This window comes from Rosa rugosa, chromosome 6 (assembly GCF_958449725.1).
Source record: "Rosa rugosa chromosome 6, drRosRugo1.1, whole genome shotgun sequence".
NCBI classification, from domain to species: domain Eukaryota; kingdom Viridiplantae; phylum Streptophyta; class Magnoliopsida; order Rosales; family Rosaceae; genus Rosa; species Rosa rugosa.
In genome coordinates, this window is record NC_084825.1 from 46,445,221 (window position 1) to 46,458,890 (window position 13,670).

General features: G+C 37.7%; 2 long non-coding RNA genes across 2 annotated transcripts; both read left to right on the plus strand.

Moving 5' to 3' along the window:
- Window positions 1-2,771: 2,771 nt before the first annotated feature.
- Window positions 2,772-4,114, plus strand: LOC133714399 (uncharacterized). Its single transcript, XR_009848655.1, has 3 exons — window positions 2,772-2,984; window positions 3,709-3,780; window positions 3,993-4,114. It is a non-coding gene; the product is annotated as an uncharacterized LOC133714399 (long non-coding RNA).
- A 153-nt stretch (window positions 4,115-4,267) lies between these two features.
- LOC133713752 (uncharacterized) lies at window positions 4,268-6,171 on the plus strand. The gene is made up of 8 exons (XR_009848234.1): window positions 4,268-4,455; window positions 4,553-4,630; window positions 4,739-4,804; window positions 4,968-5,076; window positions 5,216-5,270; window positions 5,406-5,495; window positions 5,637-5,721; window positions 5,965-6,171. It is a non-coding gene; the product is annotated as an uncharacterized LOC133713752 (long non-coding RNA).
- The last annotated feature ends 7,499 nt before the right edge of the window (window positions 6,172-13,670 follow it).

A 13,670-nucleotide genomic window follows, 5' to 3' on the forward strand; every position in this document is an offset into this window, starting at 1 on the left:
GGCGTGCTATGCTGCTATCCCAACTTTATATCGCATTAATCGTCTCAGCCGAATGGGTGGGTGGCTTTAATGTCTCAGCTCAATGTGTGTCACGCGACTTACTAATGCAATGATTGCAATCAGCGATATTTTCACACCACCGACACTCAAATTTCTTATCTATCAAAAGGAAGATGTTAGTAAACAGTAAAGACCAAGTTGCTTTCGGCTTCAAGGTAATGGTGATAGATTTTGTTCTCTGCAGACAGTAGTTGGCTCTTTCTAACATCAACGTTTCTGTGCTGGATTATATTTGATGTTGACTTTGCTTTGGAGTGTCATGGACCAAAATAAATTATTGAAGAGATAAAAAGACGTCTCTACTCTTTCAATACTTTTTCCGAGTGATATGAATCATACACTGGAAAACAAAAGTGAAAACAATCTGGAAGCATCGATCTTTGTGGGGATAGAGGGGCACTTTGGCTATGTCAATATGCATAATTGGAACTTTGGAAGTATGATTGACATGAGGAGAAAATCATGTATTCTAAATACAAAATTAATTAATCGGATTATCTCATGAACTATGTATGTTGTGAATGTATCTATGGAGATACATAATTACATATATTTTGGGTGGACTAATGATAAATTTTAGCAATGGAACTAATTTTGTCATTATTGAATTTCCTTGACTGATGAATTTCCATAGTCGTTAGAGGCAATCCTTACTACTAGCTACTGGTTCCCCAATTTCAAAATCTCTTCTGGTTTTTTTATATGGTCTTTGAAACTGATTCGTTATATCTTTTTGGTGATGTTTTGATCAGATTAATCAAGAAGTGAGGCATATGTAAAAGTCCCCCGTTTTTCTGCTGCAAAACTCGAATCCTTTTTCGCAACATGTTCTGGAACAATGAGGGTTTGAGTGCCTACTGTTTCCACAACCCTGTATTGCTGTAACCATTTCACCTTATTATTGACTTTTCTGATTCATTGTCCACAAATTTAAAAAAAGGTCTCTACTCTTTTGATACTTCTCTCCGAGTGGGAAAGAAAAGAGAAGACAATCTAGAAGCGTCATAATTTGATCGAGGAAAAAGTGGGGAAAATAATGCCAATGTGCATAACGGAGAGTTTGATTGCTTTGACAGGAAAAACATGCTGGGTTTCAAAAAATGAACTAGGCAAACGAAAACAAAAGGCAGAGCGGGAACACCAAAAGCGATGTTGATGTAGGACGAGATTTTAGCCAACTTCAACAAAGAATCTCGAAAAGAAAGAAGCGTCTTCACATTAAGAAGAATGATTTGAATATTGAAAATTGGTATTCAAATAGGCTTCTTAATGATGGAATTAATCATAAATTACTCTTTTGGATATATCGGGATTCTCGAGCGAAATCTTGGTTGGGATTCCAAATATATGTTTGCGTAATATTCTTTAATATCTAGGATTTTATTTCTGATTTTTATTTAATTAGGTTTCCTAGTTTTAGTCTATAATAAATTGTTCTTTTTGTTTTCTAGTTGTATTAGGTTTATTCTATGTGCCCTATATAAGGCACCTCTTCGATTGTAATTTTCATTCAAGTTATCAATAAAAAAACCAAATATTAGAGAAGTTTCTCTATGTTTCTTACGGTTGTGCCCGTAATTGCTAGTGGATTCTAGCTCATCTCGTATGGCTTTCGACGCTTGACGGAGCCTCTTACTATCGTGTTCACGCTTCCCGCATCATTTGGTATCAAAGCGGGTATCACCCGCTTCTTAGCAGACGACGATCCAAGGGAGAAGTTCACTACCACCAACCTCAACGACGTTGGTCGTAGAGTATCTATCAAAGAAAGTTTCGTTGAAGAGGAACATGCCAAGGGATTTGCCCTAGGACAACCTCATCAATCCAAAAAAAAAAAAAAGGAGGAAAAAAAAAAAAACATGGAACGTTGGATATTCACAACGCCGGATTACGACGATTTTCGAACAACATGTATCATCAACAACAAGGTATGCTCGGTAATAATTGACAGTGGTCTATATATGAGAGAACTTTGTAGCAAACAAAATTGTGGATTATTTTCAATTACCGACAGTGAAGTTGAGTGATCCATACTGGATTCCATTTGGGGAGGATGAATATGCACAAGTAACAGAGGTTTGTAAATTTCCTTTCTCTATGGGAAAATTTTATAAAGAAGAGGTTACTTGTCATGTGATTGACATGGACGACACTAATGTGCTTTTTGGAAGACCATGGCATGAAAGCGTCAAAGGTGGTTATTGCAAAGACAACGCATATTTATTTAGGTGCGAGTCGCACAAAATTAAAATCAAGCCTGGAAGGAAGAACATCACACTACTAGAAATCTGTTCATAGACATCGCATGTTTTAAATCGGTCAGACTTGCACACGATGTAAAAAAGCAATCCAACATCGCTTTACGAAAATATCGATTTAAATGTATATTATTAACATCGGGTCTTAAAATAACCGGTGTTAAAAGTTTTGTTTGAAAATTTGCGGGAACCTCATTTCATGGACGCGCTAAGTGTTTTAATGAATTGAAGGACGCGGGGATTAAAACTTAAAATTTTCACACTTAGAAAAAAAAAAAGCACCCGGCCCGACCCCAAAACCAAAACACAAACCCTAAGCGGCTAAGCTCAATCTCGATTCTCGACCTCCATTCTGAACCCAGCCCGAGCTCTTCCTCCTCCTCCTCCCAAGATCGAGCTCCTCCTCCTCCTCTTCTTCCTCACTCGAACTCATCGCCTCCTTGGCTTCTTCCGCATCGACTTCGTCCAGTCCTTCATCTCACGCGCCTCACCAAATTCCGCGACTCTGACCCCGCATTTTGCTCCGAGGAGGACGAGGGTATCATCCAGGCCGTTCTGTCTTAATCTCTCAAATCAAAGCTTGGAGTTTGAGAGGAAGGATTCAATTACGATGCCGGTCGGAGACGAAGTCCAGCTTCGGAACGCCATTCTCTGTACACCAGATCTGTACGTCTGACTGTTTTTGTGGGCTATTGTTTTTATTTGTGGGCTATTGTTGAAGTATGATTGTTTTTCTTTAGAGTTTAAGAAGCGAGAGTTTGTGGGTGGCTTCAATATTAACTAATTTGTCAAGTCCAGCTTGGTTATGTTCTCTCTTGCTTCCTTCCAATCTTTGTTCCAATTGAAATTGTGAGCTATGAAATTGTATGGTCACCTTGAGTTTGAACTATTGATTTTGTTATGCTTTTGAGATTGGACTGTCTCGGTAAAAAGAAGTTTGATGGGTCTAGGCCATATGCAACGTTCAGTAAGTTTATGCTTTCGTTTTTGGTATGTAACTTTTTGTATGCAGTAATAACATAGAACCTATTTTTGTTGTTGTTTGGTTATAGGGTTTTGGCGATTGAGTACTCATAAGCTGTGCTGTTCGTTTCCGACCCTGTATTGATATACACAAGGTATTGGAGATTCAAAGTTCAAATCTTTTGGGGCTTAAAACTCTGTTTGTGTATTGTTGGATTTGTGTGATTGTTTTGTGGGTTTTTGTTTGTAGGGGAAAGTGAAACAGATTGTTGGGTCGACGCTTATTGCATATACATTTTGGCACTTATCATGAATTTAATGTTAGTTTTTTTGAAAAATGTGTCATTGAGTTTTGGGGACTCACATATTTGATTCTTGAAGGATTGTAATGATATTTTTAATTTTAACATGTGACCCATGTCCACAGAAATTTATCAAACAACACTCTTACTGGGAGCATTCCTGCCAACTTTTCCGGTCTTCCACTGCTTCAAAGATTGTGAGTGATTTCAATCTGCTTTTTCCTTATTTTGCAATTATTTATATGGTTCACTGCATTGTTTATTAATCTTACTTAGCTAAATCTGAGCTTCGACCGTACTCTGTCAATACTGGAGGAGCTATTTTACATATAATGCTATTAATTGTTATAGCAGTTCCGTTATACAAACTTTGCAATGGAATAAACTGAGAATTTATTTCGCATGGCAGGTCCATTGCGAACAATTCACTGAGTGGCATTGTTCCAGCATCCCTTTGGAATGATACGACACTCAATGCAACAGAAAGACTAATCTTATAAGAACTGTGAGAAATGTTTTACTCTTATTAAGAGTGAGTGGGTCAGTGGGGTTGTGTTTATGTGAATTTACATCCTCTTTATATATGTTGATTCCAATTCCTTTTCTAATCAAAGAATATAATTTAACCTTCCTTTTTTTTTACTTATATATATCTTATCAATAGTTTGCTAATAGGTGGTCTGTTATAGGGTCATCCATGTTGTTTATTTGCATATGAGCTCGGTGATTTTACAGCAGAGCTTAAAATGTCCTTGTTCCAGCTTGGAATCAGTCCTCAAATTATAGCATCGATTATAATCACTCCTCCCTCTCTCTCTCGTCTGTGCTTTTCTCTCGTCTAATGAACTAGAGGAATGCAATAGCTAAACAAGGTTGGTCTGGATGCAGATTTGAGATGTAAAGGAGGTTGATTTTCTTTAATTTTGCCCCAAATTGAGGGTTTTTGACTTGGGTGATTTGATTTTACAGGTTCTTTTGCGAAAGGCTAGGAACCAGTATACTTGGAAAGGGTTTGGGGCAATCCCTAATGCTTTGCAGGAGCTAAAGGTATTTGATTTTTTTACTGTTTATGAAGATTCAGATTTGATATGTTGATTTTTTGTTATACATTTTCTGGGAAATGTGGAACTGATTTTGGGTTTGGTGGTGTAATAGGAAGAGGGTCTGAAAGAGAACTTCAATACTTTCCACGGCAATTTCCAGGGCAATGATGATCCAAAAGTAAGTGGAAGGATTGTTCTTTTAATAGTGAAAATGTGAAGTAAGGTTTCTGGTTTGGTTTTGTTTTATTTTTTAATTGTGAAGTAAGGTTTTTGGTTTGGTTTTTGGTTTTGGTTCTGTGAAGTAAGGATTGTTCTTTTAATTGTTGTTTCTTGTTTTGCAGTGTTCGCAGGGTTCAGATGATGAGGAAGGTGATGAGAGTGGTCATGCAACTGGGAGTCAGAATGAGAACCCCAGTGTCAATCTCAAATCTTCAGGAAACTCGAAAAATGGTAAATCTTTATTGTTAGTGCTTTGAATTTTGAGTCTGAAATGATCTGAGAAAACGGAATGTAAAAAGATGTTGATTTTGTTTGGTACCATTATATGGAAGCGTTCTGCAACCGATTTGTTTTTCTCACTTGAAAGCAGGAACAAAATTGTTGAGCTTAGACCTGCCGGAAAGATTGCTTCAGGCATAACCGAGGTACGAATAACAAGTAGTTTAGGAACTGTAGCAGTGTATCCTCTAGCCACTTTCGATTTTCCAGTTGCAGTAAATTATGGTGGATTCAAATTCCTATTATACCATTTGCGAATTAAAGTTCTGTGTTTGTGGCAGATACCGTTTTCTATGCATATCAGGCAACCAAAAGAAGATAACCTCGAAAAGTTCTATGAGACGTTCCATGGAGGAAATATTAACATTCAGGTGCATCTTTCTGCCTTGGAAAGTACAAATATTCTGTAGTTTACACTATTAGTTGGGAATATATCATTGCTTCTGATTGCCTTTGAAATGCATTTTCTTTTTTCGTACTTAACCGAGACATGATGATGAATTGTGCCATAGTATTTAGTGACTGTAGATATATCGAGAGGATACCTGTATAAGTCGTTATCTACAACAATGGAGTTCATAGTTGAAAGTGATAAAGGTATGCATTGACTATAGATTAAGATGCTATCTGATTTTATTCTGTGTGGTTTCATTTACATATATTAGTTAAAGTAACTTGCTTTCTGATTTTGTATTTAAAGTAACTTGCTTTCTGTTTCATTTACATATCTCTAGTTACTGTTCTTAAAAGTTTGGAGTATTGTCAGCCTTTATTATTGGAAAGGGAATGCTCATTTTCTTTTTCATGATACCATGACTGACAAGAGGTATTGCTGAATAGGTGGATTTCGAATCATTGGAAAAATGGCCACTCAATGTTCTTTATCGGATCCTGTTAGTGGTGAACTAACAGTAGAAGCATCTGCAGTTCCAATTTCTTCCATTGATATACACTTGCTTCGTGTAGAGTCAATCCTTCTAGGGGAGAAAATTGTGACTGAGAAGTCTGTGGTTCAGACTACACAGGTATGTACCCTTTCTTATCTTCTCAACATATATAACTCAATTTACTTGTCATAACAACTCTACCGGTTGTTTTTCATATATAGCTCTCTCTTTTTCATATTCTTACTTCCGTATCTCAATTGCCAACACATTTTTCCTTATACTTTTAGATTCAGTATATATAGCTTGCTAGCTTAGCTAGAGAGAAACATTAAGTCTTATTTCCTAAGTTGAAAACTTCACTACACACACAATCCTTCTAGAAGAATGCTAGCCATGTTAGCATTCTTCTAGTTTGTCCCCTGGGTAGTGGTAAAATTGACAATAGCATTCTGCTGCCTATTAATGTTACTGCAGATCACTATCTTCTTTTTGATTTTCCTAGCCAAATATGGAACTATTCTTTCTTTACTCCAACGCCAAGAATATTATCATGAAACTCATAAAGAAGTTAAACCTCAGGGTATGATTATATTCTTCTTTTGTGATATTGTTGCTTTGACCATTCACCATGACCATGAATAATTGATGTGCCTTCTGCTCTTCATTTGGTTGGCTTCTTGATTTTCTGCAGTTGGCTGCAGTGCATTTAGTTGACGCCCTCTTCTGTCGGATTGGATTGTTTACTTAATTCTATTTTGTCATTCAATTGTGAACAATAATTTTTTTTACTATCAGCGGGTAAATTATATCACTTCATTGACATGCAATGTATCATATGGTCCTACAGTGCAATCAATATGAACTGTGATCAAGTCTATTATTGCCTGCAGAACACTTAATTACCAGCAATATTTGGCTAGCAAAGAGTTGAAGAAGCAATCTTGGAGATACCACAGGAAATACAACGTACACTTGGTTTCAACGACACGAAGAGCCAAAAGTTGCTGCTGATGAATATGAATAGGGTACATATGTGTACTTTGATTTCTGAGTACTGTGTTGTAGCTCTAGACATTGAAATATTTCCAATAGGGTTTACTAAAGTGGCTACAGATAAGAATTCTAAAGCTGGATCAAATGTCTAGGCTAGCCTTTGTCGGTTTTGGGGTTTTATTTTGTGAATTATGTTGAATCATGAACTTGAAAAGAAAATTAATGGAAAGCCTCGATTTTTGGATGATGGGAAATGCATTTCTTTTCCATTTGCACATTATGCCTGTCAGTATGAAGTGAAGTATATAAAAGCATAACAAAACAGTAATGCCAAGGAAAACGAAGTCACTTGAGAGATTAGAAATCAGTATCAAAATGAAAATCGATGTCTTATGATTATCAATATATCGAATTGTGTCCACAGAACCGATGTACCCAAAACCAATGCACATCGATTTTACAAAACAAAAGCGATGTCTACAATGAAACAACACATCGGTTCTAGAAAAAGCAAGCGATATACATAAAACCATTGAACATCGTTTTGCTTAAATGAAAACGATGTGCTGTGTTAAATGAAACATCAGTCCTTAAAAAAAAACCGATGACACCTAAAGATACAGACATCGTTCCTAAGAAAATAATGTGCTAAGCTACATGTAAAAATGGCCAAGAACAAACAATACTCGTGAGAACTGATGTCTACAAGTGTACTGGACATCGCTTCTGGAATAGAAATCGATGCAAATGTTCACGTAAGTATTGTTCGACATATACTTTATTAAGCATAAAATGTGAAAATATGAAGAATTAGACATACCTAACATACAAAAATATGATGATTATAACGATTATACATCGATTTGTTTTTTAGAATCGATGTTGGTTGTTGTCTGGGACATCGGTTAAAAACGCGCTTATACTGATGTCTATATCTTTCTCTACACCCACTAAGACATCGGTCGAAAATTAGTTTAACATCGGTTCTGGGCCGATGTCTATGAACAAAATTCTAGTAGTGTCAAGAATAACCATCCTGAGGTGTGTGAAAAGGAACATGAAGAAGCCACTTTGAAGATTGAAGAGAAACTCATTAAAGACAAGGAAGCTGATTCATTCATCACATCGATATCCATGTCATGCATGCCTAATTGTGTTCAATATCAACCCAAGGAGAAGTCAATGCCCATTCCTTTTCAAGTGGAGGAGTTCAAGTTTCAAGATGCTTATTCTAAACTTGTCTACGGTATTGGATTCATGGTGATACCTTTTAATTTCGAAAATATTGAAGTTGATGGCTTATCATGTTTTATTCCTACTAACGTTCGAGCTGCATACAAGAGGAACTCGAGGTCGAGTTCTTTTCAAGTGGAGGAGACTGATGTAGGACGAGATTTTAGCCAACTTCAACAAAGAATCTCGAAAAGAAAGAAGCGTCTTCACATTAAGAAGAATGATTTGAATATTGAAAATTGGTATTCAAATAGGCTTCTTAATGATGGAATTAATCATAAATTACTCTTTTGGATATATCGGGATTCTCGAGCGAAATCTTGGTTGGGATTCCAAATATATGTTTGCGTAATATTCTTTAATATCTAGGATTTTATTTCTGATTTTTATTTAATTAGGTTTCCTAGTTTTAGTCTATAATAAATTGTTCTTTTTGTTTTCTAGTTGTATTTGGTTTATTTTATGTGCCCTATATAAGGCACCTCTTCGATTGTAATTTTCATTCAAGTTATCAATAAAAAAACCAAATATTAGAGAAGTTTCTCTATGTTTCTTACAGCTGTGCCTGTAATTGCTAGTGGATTCTAGCTCATCTCATATGGCTTTCGACGCTTGACGGAGCCTCTTACTATCGTGTTCACGCTTCCCGCATCAAATGTATACCGGGGGCGTCCCTCTGCTATATGAAATTATAGAATGAAGGTTCCTCATGTCTTCCTGTACAAGACTTCTAAAGAAACTTATCACCTCCTCTGCATAAGTCCATCCCGTGATTCCTTTGCTGCCATGACACCAGTTTGAAAGTTAGGCCGTGTTTGAAATTAAATATCGGACGATCATTTGCACAATCCTCTGATAGGAATCTCCTACTAGCAATGGGAAACAAATGTGAATGAAGCAGGCTTCTTATTTTGAAGCAACATTATCCTTCTTTGATCTGTCATGATCATCATAGAGCTTGTCAATTGTATGTGAGATTAGTGCCTCGCTTGCTTGACTCTGCTCCAACCTAGCTACACCCAAATAACCCAAAAGATTAAAGCAATCAGTGATGCTTGACTCAGTCCTAGTCAGTCCCACAGAGATAGCTAGCTAGGTGCCACAATGTCGAAAGTGAGCAATAATGTAGAAGATGACAAAAAAGAGAAACAAGAAAGTGTACCACCTACTACCTATAGAAACAAAGAAGATACAAGTTAAAATCAGTAGAAGGGGCACAAGCAGCTAGCAGCCCTAGGTTATGCCAAAGAAACAATTCCAGGGCAAAATTTTCCCATGAGAGCTCATTATCACAAGTTCACAACCTTGCCTATCTTCCCAGCAACTCTAATAAAGTCCAGACACTCAAACAGATGCTCAGCTGCTTGAATAAGTTCCAACTTCCAACCACACTGTATCTTAGTAACCAAAAAGGTTAAATGTACCAACGAGTCACTACTCTTAGTTGCATGTAATAAGGTCAAATGATGAACTTTGTCATTTGGCACCTCCTTTCTCTCACTAGCATCCAACTCATAATGCAAAATCAAACATTCATTTTTGGTCAAATACCGTAGAAAGTCATGTACAGTATCATGAATTTTGCATGTTATGTGTCCATTCTTATCATCTACCTCAATATCTTGAAAGAATGACCACATTACTAAGTCATCAAAATATTTTGACCGACTGCTATCCTTTCTTTACTTTCTTTGGTATTCAGATAATCTTGTGACAACCACAACTCAATTATTAAACACATAATCTTTTGAAAATATAACACAGTACAGAAGACAACGTTTGGTATCTGGAGTCAAATCATGATAACTTAGTAGTAGCGGTCTAAAAACATCTTGTTGAATCTCTTTAAAACAGTTTGCCATTCATGAATCTTTTTCTTAGTGTGCATATGAGCCTTCCTAATGTCTTTGCAGCAAGAGGCAACTCATTGCACCTTTTCACAATCTCTAACCCAATATCTTCAAACTCTTTAGACACACTATTCTCATCCACGTCTACATTGTAATAGAACAATGACAAACAGAATGCTTCACCCAACTCCTTCAATGGGATCATTTGAGTTGTTGCTTTCATTAAAGTAGCAACCTCCTCATTTCGAGTGGTCACTAATACCCTACTGCCCATAGCACTACTGCGTAAAAGTTTGATTAATTCTTCCCATTGACTAAACTTTGGGTTCCACACATCATCTAAGACAAGGAGAAACTTTATACCCTTAATCAATTCAAATATAGATTGCATCAAAGTTTGCAACTCATTTGAATTTTTTGAGGTGTTATCTTTATCTAGACCTTCAGTGATAGCTTTAGAAATTTTGATTTCTTCAAAACGGTCTGAGACACAAACCCATACTCTCTTGTCAAAGTGAGACTGAACCATTTCATCATTATAAACTAACTGAGCAAAAGTTGTTTTCTCCATTCCCCCCATCCCGACAATAGGGATGATAAGAGGTACCACTTTTTCTTGACTACTATCACTTAGCAACTTGCTAACTATGAGGTTTCTCTCCTTCTCTCGACCAAATGTTTTATCAATGGGAAGATAAGTAGTTTTTTGTCGTTGAGGTAGTTCGGCGACCCTAGTGATGTTGTGAAAGCTAAAATCTTGTTTTTGTTAAGCTATGAATTCTATTCTTTCATTTAGATCTTTTATCCTCACAGCAATATCATGACGAAGCATTGACCGATTGACTTGGCCAAAACAAAAGCAAGAGGAAGGAAAGGAAAAGCATACCTTCTTCTTGGTAGTAGCTAGAGCATTTTCACCATGTTTTTCTTGTTTCTCCATCTGTCTCTTTAGATCTTCCGTGATCCACTCATCCAACACATCATCCATGAAACTTCAGTCAGTTCACTAAGCCAATGTCTCACTGTGGCTTCCGTCACTTGCCTCTGCTCTGCATCCTGCAGCACAGCTTGAATAGCTTCGAGATTGCGGGTGAGGCTCTTGACTTCTTTCTTAACCCCAACCACCAATTTTAGCTCTTGTCCGACCTTGTCAAGGGCAATCGTTGCCAGACGCTCTAGGAGAACGTTAACTACTGCCTCAGCCATGTTCTTGAAGTAGGCTTGAAAGCGATCGAAAATGAAAATGAGAATTAATGTAGAATATTGGGTTGTGCTATATGCCTATATTGTCTTTGCTCCTCCCACTCTATATAGAACGTTAACTACTGCCTCAGCCATGTTCTTGAAGTAGGCTTGAAAGCGATCGAAAATGAAAATGAGAATTAATGTAGAATATTGGGTTGTGCTATATGCCTATATTGTCTTTGCTCCTCCCACTCTATATAGTGGCTTGATAGATGGTCTAAGAAAGTAATTGATACATGACTTTGTGGAGAAGGCAGAGTGCAAAACCTCTCTAAAGGAGATGTTCAGAAGACAATGTGGAATTTGTTCTAAAATGTAAGCATATAGGGTTTGGCACCCATGCCAATTCCGCCTTGGAAATATGGCCAACACTTTAATATAAGCACATAGGCTGGTTGATACGTTGCGTTTAATTAGGTCTCGGTAGATCCTTTTTGGCATCCACGCACGTCCATCTCTACTCTTTTAATACTTTCCTATAAGTAACATAAAAAACTGGTTCGTTGAGGAAATCGTAAAAAAATACATCAGAGATTTTAGTATTCCGCCAATTGTAATACATTATATAGATAATGGTGAGATTAAGAAACACAACAATTTTAAAAGATTGAAATCGGGCTTTGCTTGGTTTGGCACATTGGCAGGTATTATGGGGCGGGACATCTGTGGAATGCAATGACATGCCGAAACATGTTAAACCTTATTAACTCTAGTGCTTCTTGAAATTCTTCTGTAATGCATGATTGTTAGAAACGTTTTCCAATTGACGGAGCACCAAAATCTAAAAAGATTTTTTTTATTTTATTTTTTAATAAATTCATTGTTTTCCAACTTTAAAAAAAATCGTAAAAAGACAAAATTTGCATCATGATTTTGCAATTCCTTTATTCCAAGAAGTGTTTTAAAATCATTACTTGAGGCTGAAAAAATTAGTGTGAAAATAAGAACATTTTTTTTCATTTTCTCTCGGCTTCTATCGGCCCAAAGTCAACCCTAGAAACAAAAAACTTTTCTGTCAAAGTGTATGCCCGGTCCGACGGCTCGCCCTTGCGGCAGTGTCGTCGGACGGGCTAGAGTGGACATTGTGTCCGGAAGTTCTCGGTTTAGTAGCCAGCCTAGTTGGAGTGAGAGAGTGGGGTGTTTGCATTCCAGTTTGCGGGGAGCACTTGTCAGGGACGGGAATCGCTTGTTCGGTGGTGTTTCTCAAGCGCTAGGGTCGCTCAGTCTAAGATCGGAGTGCGGTCGGTCGGTGACTTGGCCGCCTGGTGGGATCGAAGGGGTGGTATCCAGATCGCGTTCCAAGAGTCTCAGATCGGATCGGCGTTCTCCGAGCTGGTTGGGATTTGTCGGTGACGATCTGTGGAGGAGGGTGGCTGGAAGAGACGGCTTTCCTCGCCGGCGTGATGGGGATGGTGGTGAGAGGAAGGGATTTCCAGCGAACCGAACAGATAGTGGCGGCGGTGATGCAGCCGGTGGTGGGAGGACAGGAACGCAACACAAACGGTCGTGCTGCACCAGCAGCTTTCCTTACTGGATTAGGCTTGGTAAAGATTGGGCTTGGGCTTTGTCCATTGACCCATTTTACTTTTATGTTTTGTTTTATGTTTATTTCATTTTTATAAGATGTGGCTATATGCCAGAAATAAGTCCCTACCACTTTTGGGTAGGGCGACGTGGGCTCTGTCCCGGTATGCACACTCAGTGTGCCTTGTCTGGCCTAGCGAGGCTGCGAGCTATTTGCTTGATCAAATGGACGCAACCTCCTAGTGGCAGGATGAAATTGAGTGTCGCCGGATTTATTTCCGTGCGGCAACATAGTGGGAAAGCTGTGCTATTTGCAACTATGCTTCTTCGTAATAGAGTTATCTTTCCGGTATGTCACCGCTATGTCAAAGCAAATAGAGTAGCCATTCGTGCACTCTTTGCTAATTGGTGCTTGTTAGAATACATAGATTTTGTGGAGAATCCGGGTTTTATTCTAAGATGTTCTCTCTATGCTTATTGTAATTTGGGGTTCAGGCTCTACGTCCCCCCTTTGTATTCTGCAATTTCATTAATCAAGGCTTAAGGGCAGCCGCACCAGCCTCACTTCAAAAAAAAAAAAAAAAAAAAAAAGAACATTTTCATCCATATTTTCACAGATCCAGACTCTAACTCTCTGTTTTATATAAATGTTCTTTACTATGTCTCGTAAGTCATAATATCATCCACTCAACAATAAGCAACCGTAGATTTTAACAGCTCTACTTGTAGTTAAACAATTGGCATCAGTTGATTTTAGCTTATGAAAACAAAATCGCAAACCTGTAAGCTATTTTCAAATTTTTTACCATAAGCA